This window comes from Macaca nemestrina, chromosome 10 (assembly GCF_043159975.1).
Source record: "Macaca nemestrina isolate mMacNem1 chromosome 10, mMacNem.hap1, whole genome shotgun sequence".
In the NCBI taxonomy this organism is placed as follows: Eukaryota; Metazoa; Chordata; class Mammalia; order Primates; family Cercopithecidae; genus Macaca; species Macaca nemestrina.
The window spans coordinates 68,243,009-68,255,202 of NC_092134.1; the positions used below are offsets into that span (position 1 = coordinate 68,243,009).

At 38.4% G+C, this 12,194-nt stretch overlaps 1 protein-coding gene across 1 annotated transcript in view; it reads right to left on the reverse strand.

The window, feature by feature from the left end:
• LOC139356480 (MICOS complex subunit MIC26-like) overlaps positions 1-12,194 on the reverse strand; it is a 46,325-nt gene that overhangs the window by 535 nt on the left and 33,596 nt on the right.

Consider the following 12,194-nt stretch of genomic DNA (forward strand, 5'->3'; position numbering starts at 1 on the left):
CTCACCTCTCCCATTCTGAGAAGATACAGAGTACACCAATCACAATACAATTTTCTTCTAGCGTAATGGCTGTTCATATTCATTAGTTAATTGTAAGATATTATCTTATTTTTTCCTTTTTTGAAACCTAATGACTTCCCTACGTGAGCACTTTTGAAAGTGAAAGCTTATCTGCTTCATTTTAAGACTCTCAAAGACATAACACATGATCCTATTTATTTCCTTCTTAGCACCTTTCCAACCAATTTTATTTATTAGTTATTAATAAATATTTGTATTTATTTTCAAAATTATTGTCCTATCCTTTTGGACTGTAATAAGCTCCATGTGTGGAGGAACCTTGCTTCTGTTACGATACTAGTAGAAGCTCAATAAATATTTGTTGAATTAATTAAAGAATTGCAAACAAAGGATAGTATGAGATGAATATTTTGAAATAAGACTAGTGCCAGGTGAGGTGGAGAAACCTTCACACAAAGTCAAAAAAACAAGGACGAGACCTGGAAACCCAACTCTCCCATTTACAGAATAGGAAATGAATCCCAGAGAGGTGAAATATGCCCAGTGTGGTGAAGATCTTTTCCCATTTTCCCATTTCCCCAAACCTTGGCAGACAGACAATTCTTTAGTACTTCAATCCTAGTAGCTACAAAATACTACAATAATTTTTTGTTGTTGAATGAGCTATTTTACCTATTACGTTACATTATACACCTGTACAGAAAAATGTTAGTCAAAAGCATAGATACCGCCGGGCACGGTGGCTCACCCCTGTAATCCCAGCACTTTGGGAGACCGACGGGGGGGGGTGCGGATCACGAGGTCAGGAGTTTGAGACCAGCCTGGCTAACATGGTGAAACCCCGTCTCTACTAAAAATACAAAAAAGAAAAGAAAAGCCGGGCATGGTGACAGGCGCCTGTAATCTCAGCTACTCCGGAGGCTGAGGCAGGAGAATTGCTTGAACCCGGGAAGGTGGAGGTTGCAATGAGCCGAGATCGCGCCACTGCACTCCAGCCTGGGCAACAAGAACCAGACTCCGTCTCAAAAAAAAAAAAAAAAAAAAATGCGTAGATACTAGCTTTTAAATAACCAGAATCAAACAACAGAATAATACCTCAATTTTTCACTTTTCCTAGCAAAAGGTTGCCATCTTCTCAAAAAAAACTTTTCTGTGGAGGACACTTCCTCACTTCCTTGTCCTTTATCATTGAGACTTTAAGATTTGCAAATGTTCCTGAATCTATGACCGTTACACACTTATAAGAGAGTTTTGAATGGTAAATTATAATGGCTATGATGATGATGACCTGGACTTTATTGCCATAATTATCTGGGTGGCAACTAAAATTATTATAAACTTAGCGGACTTGTGTCACCATGTAGCAGAGTGCTTAAGCTGTGAACTTTGGAGTTAGACAAAACTATATATGGACCCAGCCCTTTCTTACTTTCATTCTTGGTTCAACATTTGCTTTATGCCATACTGGCTCCTCTGATAGGAATCATAGAGCTCTGTTGGTTCAGCCTCTGATTTTCATGAACCTTTAAATGACCTCCTATAAGGACTGTTGAACCATTTATGTTTCTGCCTGTGACTTTGGACAAGTTAATTCATCTTTCCGAGCTTTAGCTTCTGTACAAACAGAAGAGGGATGATAAAAATTCCTCAGAAGGCTGTTTTAAAGAGTAAATAAAACTATATATCTGCATAATGCCTAGCACCATACGTAACACACAGTGTGCACTCAACAAATGTTAGTCAATATATAAAGCTAAGTATTGTGTGCAGCCATTTCGGTAGCATGGCCCCTAAGAACGCTATGTAATAGCAATTAAAGAAAATGCTACTCCATAGACAAAAATGGAAATGGTCAAACTTCCCTCAAGGCATTAAGTAATTCCAATGAAGAGTTAATGAAGATGGGCCGGGTGCGGTGGCCCATGCCTGTAATCCCAGCACTTTGGGACGCCAAGGCGGGCGGATCACCTGAGGTCAGGAGTTTGAGACCAACCTGGGCAACATGGTGAAATCCCATCTCTACCAAAAAGTTACAAAAATGGCATGATGGCGGTCGCCTGTAATCCCAGCTACTCCGGAGGCTGAGGCAGGAGAATGTCTTGAACCCGAGAGGCAGAGTTTGCAGTAAGCCGAGATAGCACCGCCGCACTCCAGCCTGGACGCCAGAGGGAGACTCCGCCCCCCTCAAAAAAAAGAAATACAAAAAAAAAAAAAAGCCAGGTGTGGTGGCGCATGCTTGTAATTCCAGCTACTCAGGAGGCTGAGGCAGGAGAATCGCTTGAACCCAGGAGGCAGAGGTTGCAGTGAGCCGAGATCGTGCCACTGCACTCCAGCCTGCATGATGGAGCAAGACTCAGTCTAACAAAAAAAAAAAAAAAAAAAACTTTTAAATGTGGAGGATATTGCCTGCCCTACCTGGCAGACAATTCAATCAATATTTGTTGAGAATGATGAATGAACACTGTATGTGAAAATGTTGTTCAAATATGTTGTTTACAGGTTATTATTATCAGATATTAATAATAATGACAACTATGATTGATATGCTACTTTATACTTTTCAAAGAATTTTCCTATACATGACTTTGTTTGATCTACAAGAAACCTTTCCACTCTGAAGATACTGAGAGCGTGATTTATTTCATGGAACTATATGGGTTTATAATTACCCTTTGTTTGGTGTTTGAGAAGACCCAACACTTTTTCAGGAGAACCTTCACTACCTCAACACTGTCACTGCTCACTTCCAACATTCTCCTCATTTGCCAGTGGATCTTGCTCCTGCTTCCAGACTGGCTAACACTTAAAGTATGAGGCTCTATTCTTGACTACACCCGAATACTTGACAGGCAGTGCAATGTCAAACTCAGTCCCGCTCCATAACTTCCAAAAATCTGAGGAAAACATTTATGATGGATTCTGGTCCAACTCTTCTTTGAGGTGTTTTAATTTCTGCATTAAGCCTCCTTATGAAAGACCAATGTAGCTTGGGCCACACTACTAACACGCTATTCCTCCTACTCTCTTTCCCTACCCACCCTGTTCCCAATAGAATACCTTTCACCATGTCACCCATTTAACCTTGACATCAGTTTATATTGAAGAATGATATGAACGCAACATTTCGTTCAAATAAAGATATTGCTGAGAGTTCATTTCCTTAAAGAATGTCCTGTCTGGTCTCATTATTAGAAATGGTTGTATATTTCCAGAGCAATTCACTTGTTTTAATTTTTACTGAAATGACATTCATAAAATATAACATTAATTGTTTTATTTTATTTTATTTTTGAGACAAAGTCTTGCTGTGTCTCCCAAGCTGGAGTGCAGTGGTGCTATCTCAGCTCACTGCAACCTCTGCTTCCTGGGTTCAAGCAATTTTCCTGCCTCAGCCTCCCAAGTGGCTGAGACTGCAGGTACACACCACCATGCCTGGCTAATTTTTGTATTTTTAGTAGATACAGGGTTTTGCTATGTTGGCCAGGCTGGTCTCAAACTCCTGACCTCAGGTGATCCACCTGCGTCAGCCTTCCAAAGTGCTGGGATTACAGGCGTGAGCCACTGCACCCAGCAACATTAATCATTTTAAAGTATACAATTAATGGCATTTAGTACATTCATAATGTTGCACAACCATCAACTCTATCTAGTCCCAAAACATTTTCATCACCCACAAAGTAAACCTGGAACTCATTAAGCAGCCACTTCCTATTTTCCTCTCTCCCCAGCCCCTGACAAATACTAATATACTTCTTGTCTTTAGGGACTTAACTAGTCTGGCTATTTCATGTAAATGGGATCATACATTACATGACCTCTTGTTTCTACCTCCTTTCACTTGTTTTCGAGGATCATATGTGTTGCAGCATGTATCAGTACTTCATTTCTTTTTATGACTGAATAATATATTTCATTGCATGAATATGCCATATTTTATTTATCCATTCATCCATTGATGAACATTTTGGTTGTTTCCACCTTTGGTTATTGTGAATAATGCTACTATGAACATTGGTGTATAAGTATCTGTTTGAATAGCTGTTTTCATTTTTTTTTAGGTATGTACTTCAAAGTGGAATTGCAGATTATATGGTAATTCTATGTTGAACTTTTTGAGGAATCACAAGACTACTAATTTGTTTTTAACTTTATGAATGTGTTCAAGCAAATAAGGAAGCCATTAGGCCTGTGAGGTGCCTCACACCTGTAATCCAAGCACTTTGGGAAGCCGAGGAGGGATCACTTGGGGTTAGGAGTTTGAGACCAGCCTGGCCAACATGGTAAAACCCATCTCTACTAAAAATTCAAAAATTAGCCGGGTGTGGTGGCTCGTGCCTGTAATCCCAGCTACTCGGAGAGCTGAGGCAGGAGAATCACTTGAACTCAGAAGGCGGAGGGTGCATGAGCTGAGGTCGCACTACTGCACTCCAGCCTGGGTGACAGAGCAAGACTGAGTCTCAAAACAAAAAAGAAAAAACAAGAAGGAGGCCATTAGCCTAAGGTTGTCTCTGCACCTAAAACTCTTATATAAGCAAACTGAAACTGAAGTGGAAGCAGTTCTTGTAATTAACTTAAAAAAAAAAAAAACCCACCAGCTTTAGCCAATCACAAACAGCCAATCAGCTGATTGGATACATAACTAGAGACTTCCTATCAGACCATACCCAAATAAGGCCAATGCATAGCTGTAGCTAATTGGGTAATTTCTGTACTTTGTTTCCGTGTCAATGCAAACAAAAAAGAAAAGAAAAGAAGAAAGAAACACCTCCCTGCTTTGGCTGCTAGAGTGGAGCCCATAAACTCTTTTTGGTTTTGATACTTCCCAATTCATTAATCATTATTTTCCTTAAACTCTGTCAAATTTATTTTGTCTTAAGTTTTCCTTTTAACAGATGGACACTGTCTGGTGACTTGCCATGTTTCCCCCTTTGAGATGACAGCTAAGAAGTTTATACTCAAATTTGCAATCTAGTCAGAGCAAGTGTATAGGACTATGTAGCCTATATTTTATACATTAACCTTCTTGCTGAGTCCATCTAAATTTCTTAACTTTATTTTTGTGTGTCTCATTTTAAAATATTTTTATTTTATTTTATTTTGGTCAAGCATGGTGGCAGATGCCTGTTATCCCAACCCTTTGGGAGGCTAATCACTTGAGCTCAGGAGTTCAAGACCAGCCTGGGCAGTGTAGCAAGACCCCATCTCCACAAAAAGTTAAATAAAATAAAACTTAGCCAGGCATGGTTGTGTGCACCAGAGTCCCAGCTACTTGGGAGGCTGAAGCAGGAGGATCGCTTGAGCCCTGGAATTCAAGGCTGCAGGGAGCTGTGGTTTCACCACTACACTCCATCCTGGGTGAGAGAGCAAGAGCTGTCTCTGAGATAAAAGAAAGAAAGAAAAGAAAAACAAAAAAAAACTTTAAGATGTTTTTAATGTTTACGTTATCTTCCTAATATGCACCTTTTTAGCTGCCTGAAATCATTTAATTTATATCATTTTATATAATTCATCTGACAATCCAATGGGTAGGTTTTCTTAGTCTTTATCTTCTACAGATGAAAAAACTGATGGCTGGCAAAGTTACTTGACTCAAGTCTCAATAGACAAATGAGAAACTGAAACCCAGGACCTCTGAGTCCAAATTCCTTGTTCTTTCTACTATACCATACCAACCTTGAATACCTTAATTGAGTCATACAGTTATATGGTGGTAAAAATAAACTTAGTTCCCTCTTTTCTTATCTACCCTAAAGAGGAAGGTGTCTGTAATGGGGTGAAGGAGAGGACAAAGGCTTTTACAATTAATCTGTTGCTTTGTTTTGTTGCTACATGTAACAACTGGAAAGAAAACTTAAAAATACAAAACTGATTATATCACTTACCATTTTAGCAGATCAAATAAGTAACACAATATTATATTGTTGTTATCACTTCACTCTGTTGCCCAGGTTGGAGTGCAGTGGCACAATCTCAGCTCACTGCAAGCTCTGCCTCCCAGGTTCACGCTATTCTCCTGCCTCAGCCTCCTGAGTGGCTGGGGACTATAGACGCCCATCACTATGCCTGGCTAATTTTTTTGTATTTTTAGTAGAGACGGGGTTTCACCGTATTAGCCAGGATGGTCTTGATCTCCTGACCTTGTGATCCATCCACCCCGGCCTCCCAAAGTGCTGGGATTACAGGCGAGAGCCACCGTGCCCGGCCAATGCTATCACTTCTGTTAAAATGCCTCTAGGATGTGTTCACTAGTTTTGATCTACAAAGTTCCTGATATTTATTTTTCTTTTTAATTGCTCAACACTAACACTGCTTATAAGGAAGAAACCAGAACAAACAGGCTGAAAATACAACACGGTATTGAGAAATGTTGGATAAAATTTTTATCCTATGTTACTGTAAGAATTAGCCAAGAAAGTTTTGTAGTGAGAGCATCTGCTTTATTTTTCTATATATAACTCAGACAGGTGGGGAATTGTCATAGGATTCAAGTAAACAACATATGTATGCGATGATTGATAATTATATTCTACTCTAACTATGCAAGTGAGTGAATTGCCTAAATTGCTAACTAAAAGTCATGGAAAAACATTTCACTTTAATACATGATGGACAAGGGTCTGAAAATTTGGAGGTTTGGGTTCTATTCCCAGTTCTACAATTGTAGTAATATTTTACATTTTTATTTTGCCTCATAGTCTATAAAATTCTTTTATTGTCTCATTTGATCTTTAACCAGGATAGAAGCCTCTATCATTTGTCCTTTGTGAAAGCTAGCACGGACTGAAATTCAAAATCACTCTAGGTTCTCTGACCCGTAAGTCCACTGTTCTTTCTAACCCACCATGCTGTCCCATACACTGCATGAAATGAGTCATTTAATCTTTTGGCTTTCAGTTTCTTCATGTCTAAAATGAGTAAAGCTACTGTACCATTTAGATCCCTTCCAAATCCAAAACTTTCTGAGAGTACTTTCTTATAGTACTTATTATTGTACTTTTTATTATAGTTATACACTTGCTTTATCTTGCCCCTTAGACTCTACATTCCTTGAGATAAGGGTCTATACCTTTTTGAAATTTGCATCCCTCCCGTCTCCTAGCTTATTGTCTTATGCACAGTATTCTGTACAAATGTGTTGCCTGAATAGTAAAGAGATACCACATGTAACAAAATGGCATTAGGAAGACTTTGAGTTACACACCAAGAAATACATTTGGAGTAGGCCTCCTGTAGGATTATCTAAAAATAAGAGAAAGATATGAGTCTACAAATTAAGCGTGAAATTTAAGGAATACACCTGCAAAGAGGATCATGGTCCAGGGTTCTCTAGAGGTTTGGTTTCATTAAGCAGCAGAAAGCATTTTAATACCAATGTTTTCCTGTCCCACATCATATGAGCAGTGGTGTAAACAAAGAGGTCTGAGCACCTCCATTTATGAGTATGCATTCTTGTTAACAGAAACCTTTCTTTAAATGTCATCTTATTTGTTATAAGAGAAGTTCATATGAAACAGGCATCAAGAATCACCAGGTTTTGGTTTAATAAGACTTTTAAACTTTGATTTATTTATCCCTTGATGTTTCTTGTCTGTTCTTCCCAGAAGCTTAAGCCTTCTTAAAGGAGAAAGGGGACAGAAGGGGAGAGGGCCGACGTTAGTTTTTGTTGATGGACTAGAAAGCATCCTTTTCCATTGCCCGTGGCTGAAACCTGCTCCTGACCTCTGCTGCTTGACCCTAAATAAGAGAATTTTCTGCCCATCCATACAAGAGGAATGTTTCTGAGTGTCATATATCCTTTCCTTGTTCATTTGACCCTAAAGAACAGGTTTACAATAAATGGCAATGGTCATTGGGCTCCTCCTTTCTGGTACACAGCCTGGAACTTCTCTCCTAACAATAAATGGGGGCAATCTTAGCCTCACCTTATTTGTTTCCCCTCTCTCGGAGTCACTATCCTTTGTTGCTCATTGTCTTGAAACTTGTTTCAGGCTACAGAGTAAATCCAGTCCCTCTTATTCCATTTTGACAGGAAGCAGAAATCCCAGTAGATGGGGGTTTAATGTACTAATCTCTCTACTTTTTTACGTGTTTGAGATTTCCCAAAATAAGCTGTAAAAAAAAGGTAGAAACAAGATGCCTGGTAGTGCAGAAGGTTTTTGAAGCAAAACAAAGGTGTGTAATGGGAATTTTATTTGGTTCTATTATGTGAGATATAAATTATCTTTTGTGACCCCCTAAGAAGTCTACAGTATGGTCTATATAACTAATTTTTTTGTTTTGACTTTCAAAACATTAAGAGTAATATCATTATATGTCTTCATTACCACCCCCTCAGTTAACAACCATTCATTTTGTAGTATGATTTTGGTATTTATCATTAATAAGGATCATCTCTTTCCTCTCTCTCTCTTTCCCCCTTTCAGTCTCTCTCTCTCTCTCTCTCTCTCTTTCTTTCTCTCTCTCTGTCTCTCTGTCTTGTGCACACACACACACACAATATGTATATAAAATGTTTTGATATCACATTTTATATATACAGTTTTCTGCAACTTATATTGTCGCTCAATATTTTGTGAGATTTAGCCATATATAACTCTAGTTCAGTTGTTTTCACTGTATTAAATCAATGAATAGCATGTTTACTTTTACCTTCCCCTGTATATTTTGTCTAAGTATTTGGTTAAGACTATCTGGTTCGTTTATTCATTTGTTCAACAAATATCTACTGAGTACTTACTTTGTGCCAAACATTGTTCTAGGTGATGGGGATACAACAATGAACAAAATAGACATCCTAGATCTTACATTTTAGCTGAAGAAGATAGATATTAAGTAAATAATATGTAATATGTCAGAAATAGGTGCTAAGGTGAAAAATGAGGGAAGGTAAAATAGGATACAGAGTGAAGGCTTCAGGCAAATGATGCTATTTTATTTGGGTGATTAGGAAGACCCTTCTGATCAGGTGATATTTGAGCAGTCATCTGAAGAGAGTGAGGGAGTAAGCCAGGTGGATATCTAAGGGAGAAGGGAATGGCAGGGGCAAAACCCCAGTGTGGGAATATGCAAGATGGGATTATTCTTAGAACAGAAAGGAGGGCAATATCACTGGTATAGGATGGGAAATGGGGCACTAGCCATAGGAGATAAGATCAGATCAGTGGTGGAGGAGAAGTGTAGATCTTGTAGGGCCTTTTAAGCCATGATAAGGACTTTGAGTTTCACTCTGAACAAGATGGCAAGCCTTTGTAGGGGTGGGTAGGGGTTGAGGACTGGAGCAATGTGATATAGTTTACATATTGTTTCCAAAGTAGACCTGTTGTTTCCAAAGTAGACTTTAGAAAAGGAAAGAGAAAAGCAAAGAGACAAGTTAGAAAGCTATTGCAACAATCTAGGTTGAAAATATTATGATTTGCAGCAGGATGGTAGTGAGAGGAAGTGAGAAGTATTGGGATTCTGAGTGTATTTTAAAGGACTTCCTTACAAATTAGATTGTGAATGTGAGAGAAAGGAATCAAGAATGATTCCAAGGCTTTTGGGCTGAGCATCCAGAAGAACGAAGTTGCTATTTACTGAGATATAGCAGCCTGGTGTACAGTAAGTCTTTAGAGAACTCAGGGGATTCATTTGAATATGATTTTTGGGGCTTTCAAGAAAAGGAATTTGGGAAAAATGTATACATGAGCTTGGAGTTCAAGAGGGAACCTCTGGGCTAAAGTCATAAATGTGTGTCAGCAGCAGAGAGATGAAATTTAAAGCCATGGAAATTAGCGGGATAGAAAAAAGAAAAAGTCTGATAACTGATCCCAGAAGTACTCCAACATTTAGAGATGGAGGAGATGAGAAAGAGCCTGCACAGGAGGCTGAGAACAAGATGGCAGTGAGATGGAGGAAAAGCAAGAGAGTGATACCTAGAAGCTGCTAAGCTAAGTTCCCGAAGACTCTCCTCAATCATATACTCTCCTTATGGATAATGGACACTCTGTACAAAGACCTAAGGGTGGTGATTCTCAACAAGTTAAGGAACACAAATATATGTCTATAAGAAGTAATAAACAAAATTTTAAAAATAGCTGCATTACCATAGTGGGGTTATAAATATTTATTTTAATTGTCAAATATTTAATCATGTCTTGTTTTCAATAAAAATATGCTTCATAAAACTGGAATTAATATCCCAAGTTGTCGTTCTTTTCTATTGCTCATATTAACTTAGGTTCTTTTCTTAGCATTTGGATTTGTTTGCATAAAAGTTCAAGTGGTACATTTTTTTCTAAAGGAAAGAAAAATAATTGATTGCTACTGTCTACATCTTTTAAATTTCATATTAAAAGGCTGTTTTTATTCAAGCAGGATGTATTATTGTTATTAAAGTCTTTAGTACCATAGGTGGTGATCTGAGCTATAAAACTTATATTCAGTGAGTAAAAAATTCTTTCTAGTTTAGCACAAGTGGTTGTTTGAATTACTTGAACTAAACCTTGTTGGTTTCATTTTGGTATTTTAGGACTCCTTGAAAACCCTTTTGCTCATATAAGGATGGCACCATTGCTCCTATTTGAAATGCAGCCTAAATATTATATCATAAATAAAATAATCATAAACATCACTAGAGATGTACCTTGATAAAGTTAAATGGGCAAATAAGATTTATGTGATTCTTGAGTGTGGGCCAGCATGACAGATTTTTAAAAATTCAGGGAGCTGAGAGGCATCTTAAAAAGTATGTAGATAAATCCTATTATTTTTTAGGTTAAGGAAATAAAGCCTATCAGGTTGTGTTATTTGTCCAACATTACTCAACTAGTTAGTGAGAAAATTGGGGTTAGAACCCAGGTATCCTAAATTCCAGACCGTTTCTCTATACTGTTGAACTATGCTTTAATGAAAAAAAGTAGCAGAATAAGAGGAGCTAGTCTGATTATAACTCAATTTAGGGTCTCTGGTCATTTTTCTTGTTTTATATCAATACTCGTTTGGCACTTCTATGATGTCGCTGAACTTTAAAATAACCCTATTCAATAGTAGATGCAAGTTATCAACATTCACATTTTATACAGGTGATGAAATTGAAAAATAGAGTTTAATTTCCTTCTGCAACATCACAAAGCTAGTAGATGGGATAGTACTCAGGCCTTCTGAATCCTATTTAACTTTTCTTTCTACAATTACAATATTTTTCAATTTTCAACACTTTGGGAGGCCGAGGCGGGTGGATCACCTGAGGTCAGAAGTTCGAGACCAGCCTGACCAACATGATGAAACCCCATCTCTACCAAAAATACAAAATTAGCCAGGCGTGGTGGCACATGCCTGTAATGCCAGCTACGTGGGAGGCTGAGGCAGGAGAATCACTTGAACCTGGGAAGCAGAGGTTACAGTGAGCAGAGATCGCGCCATTGCACTCCAGCCTGGGCAACAAGAGCGAAACTCCGTCTCAAAAAAAAGATAACCTTGGCTATAAAATAAGAACAACAACAACAACAACAAACTTTCGTGTTACATGACAGTTGGAAGATAGGAAGGAAAAGTTGATGAGAAAATGTAATGGCTGAAAAAATAGTAACAACTAACAGTGTTGCCATAGTAGCAAAACTGAGCAATTAAAGGCATTGATGCAAATTTCTGTGAACAAAAATAATTGAATTCCATGAAAGAAGATAATTTTTTGGTCAGTCCTTCCATAATTTCAAAACACCAACTGCCTAAGTGCAAGGGTAAGTAGATTTGAATTAACATCAGTTGCTGAGTGAAGATGCAGGAATTTTCATTAACTAGAAACAGAATGTGATCCAATGTTATGACACAGCTTCCAAAAAAGCTAATGCAATCCTAGACTGCAGTGATAGAGGTATGTTTGGAGTAAACTTTGCTGGTTATACAAAAGTTGAGGCCAGGCAGGGTGGCTCACAGTTGTAATCCCAAGTGCATTTGGGGAGGCTGAGGCAGGAGGATTTCTTGAGCCCAGGAGTTCAAGACCACCCTAGGCAACATGGTGAAACCCTGTCTCTACAAACAATTTTTAAAAATTAACAAAATAATTAGTTGGGTGTGGTGACAGAAACCTTGTGCCTAGCTACTTGGAAGGCTGAAGTGGGAGGATCGCATTGAGCCTAGGAGGTTGAGGTTGTAGTGAGCCATGATTGCACCACTGCACTCTAGCCTGGGTGACA